The 2,654-nt window shown below is 44.5% G+C and overlaps 1 pseudogene; it reads right to left on the bottom strand.

The window, feature by feature from the left end:
• Positions 1 to 770: 770 nt before the first annotated feature.
• Positions 771 to 1,945, bottom strand: LOC124509216 (melanoma-associated antigen B4-like; annotated as a pseudogene).
• Positions 1,946 to 2,654: the final 709 nt, after the last annotated feature.

Raw genomic sequence — 2,654 nt, 5'->3', positions numbered from 1 at the left:
GTCATGTCTTTTTGCCCATTTATTCACTGGATTTTTGTTTTTTGGGTGTGGAGTTTGAAAAGTTCTTTACAGATTTTGGATACTAACCCTTCATCTGATATGTCGTTTGCAAATATCTCGTCCCATTCCATCGGTTGCCTTTTAGTTTTGCTGATTGTTTCCTTCACTGTGCAGAAGCCTTTTATCTTAATGAGGTCTCTCCTGATAGTTCATTTCTGCTTTTGTTTCCTTGTCTCTGGAGACATGTCAAGTAACACTTTGCTGTGGCTGAGGTCAAAGAGGTTGTTGCCTATTTTCTCCTCTTGGATTTTGATGGCTTCCTGCCCTACATTTAGGTCTTTCATCCATTGTGAGTTTAGTTTTGTGTATGATGTTAAGAATGTGGTCTAAGTTGATTCTTCTGCATGTCGCTGTCCAGTTTTCCCAGCACCATCTGCTGAAGAGACTGTCTTTTTTCCATTGGATTTCCTCCTTTGTCAAAGATTAGTTGGGCAAACATTTGTGGGTCCCTTTCTGGGCTCTCTCTATTCTGTTCCATTGATCTGAGTGTCTGTTTTTGTGCCAGTACCATACTGTCTTGATGATTACAGATTTATAGTATAGCTTGAAGTCTGGGATGTGATGCCTCCTGCTTTAGTTTTCTTTTTCAAGATTGCTTTGGCTATTCGGGGTCTTTTCTGGTTCCATACAAATTTTAGGATTCTTTGTTCTAGCTCTGTGAAGAATGCTGGTGTTATTCTGACGTGGACCGCATTGAATATGTCGACTGCTTAAAACTCCAGCACTTTCATCTTGCTGGGTTCAGCGTGGGTTCTTGGGCCCGACAGGAATTTATAGCGTGGAGGATCACTGTTGGACACCTGTCTGTACTCCAGGTACCTTTCCTGCTCTCAATTTTCTGTGATGAGCTCCCTGGGCTCTCCAAAGATTAAATGCTTCATCTCAACACAGATTCTCAAAGGCATTTAGGAATCTCCAGATGTCCTCCTCATTGTCATACCTGCCATTCAAGAAGATGACACCCAGGAGAGGCATGAGAAGCCCATTCTTAGGAAAGCCTCAGCCACTGTTCACACTGCCATTGTTGGTGAGGTCTAGGTGGCTGGAAAGAGTGTAGGAGTGGCCACTGGGTTTGACTTCCTTCAATTCGAGGCCAAAGACCAGCTCCAAGTGCTCAGAGGTCCTCTTGAGGATCTCAGGGAAATGCCCCTTATACTTTTTGTTCACAACCTTCAGCAGTGCTGCCTGCATCATGGGCTCCCTCCCTGCATGCTTCCCCAGTAGAAAGTGCATCAACATGCTCACCTTCCTGGTTAGGGAATATTTCAGGGAGTTCTCAGGGGAGAATGGGGCTTCAGAGCAGTTTGAACGTTCTCATCTTGGCTCTTGACACCTTGTTCAGACCTCGTGCATGAAATGACTGCAGAAGTAATGCTGGTGGATAGAGTTCTCTGAGGCTCCTAGGAATGCCAGCAATAAGAAAATCTGAGGGAGCATCCCCAAAACAGGAGAGGAGAAGGGGGACCCTTTTCTGTTGTGGTGGCCTGAGCCCCCTTGAGATCCTCAGGCCTGGTGGCATTTCTCATGTGGATAAACCTCCTCTTCTGATACTGAGGAATGATGACTCTGTGGTCGTCAACAGCAGGCAGAACAGTAAGTACTGTGGGCCCCTGGAGGAGGGACAATGAGATGCACCTTCAGCAGGGATATTCCACCTTGGTGTTAAACAAAGCCACTCCTGCAGGTTTTATTGAGGACACTCTCTAACTTATGAGGCTATCGTTCTCCTAGTCAGCCTGTCTCTGAGAACCTACTGGAGACAGAGTGAGCCTTAGGCTGTAGCCTGTCAGCCCTTTTACTGACTAGTGTGACAGCATGGCTGGCAGTGGGGCCACATGTTCCAACATGGCAAGGGATCCTCTACGTTTACCTTCAAAATTATCATGATGACTTTCGGTAAAGCTGCAAAACCCTCCTCTCAATTACACTGCAATTGATACCTCAAGGTTCCCTGGGACTCATAAAAAAAAAAAAAAAAGTGAGAAAGGCACCTTAGTTAACCACCCTTACCAGGAGGCACTCAGTGCTTATGGCTCTGTGGGAACCTCTTTGTATTGGGCTTGCTAGGTCCTAAATATCCACTCAGGGTCCTCATTTGGACACCACACAGGGCTGTGGACTCCTCCCCCACCCCGCCTTCTGATGACTGGCCACTGGACCTTCAGACCAAGAATCTCACTTCCTCTAGATCTGATATAAAAAGTGATGGGAATCCATGAAAGAAATAATTGATAAGCTAGCCTTCACTATAATTAAAGCTTTTGCCCTGCAAAAAAACATCACGAGAACAAGAAGATGAGCCACATACTGGGAGAAAATGTTTACAAAAAAAAAATACCGATGAATGCTGTTATCCAAAATAAAGAACACTTAAAACTCAAGAAGAAAACCAACAACCCAATCAAAAAATGGGCAAAATATATGAACAGATACCTCATCAAGGAAGATATGTAGATGGCAAATAATCATATGAAAACATGCTTAGCATCATCTGTCATTAGAAAGTGGCACATTAAAATAAAAATGAGGGGCACCTCACTGAGTTGGTTAAACGTCTGACTCTTGATTTCAGCTCAGGTCATGATCTCATGGGT

Source organism: Lynx rufus, unplaced genomic scaffold (assembly GCF_022079265.1).
Source record: "Lynx rufus isolate CCGP_SWC_20201006 ecotype Redwood Valley unplaced genomic scaffold, mLynRuf1.p SCAF_14, whole genome shotgun sequence".
NCBI classification, from domain to species: Eukaryota; Metazoa; Chordata; class Mammalia; order Carnivora; family Felidae; genus Lynx; species Lynx rufus.
The sequence above is the reverse complement of the archived record's forward strand: the minus strand, read 5'-3'. Positions and strand labels throughout refer to the sequence as shown.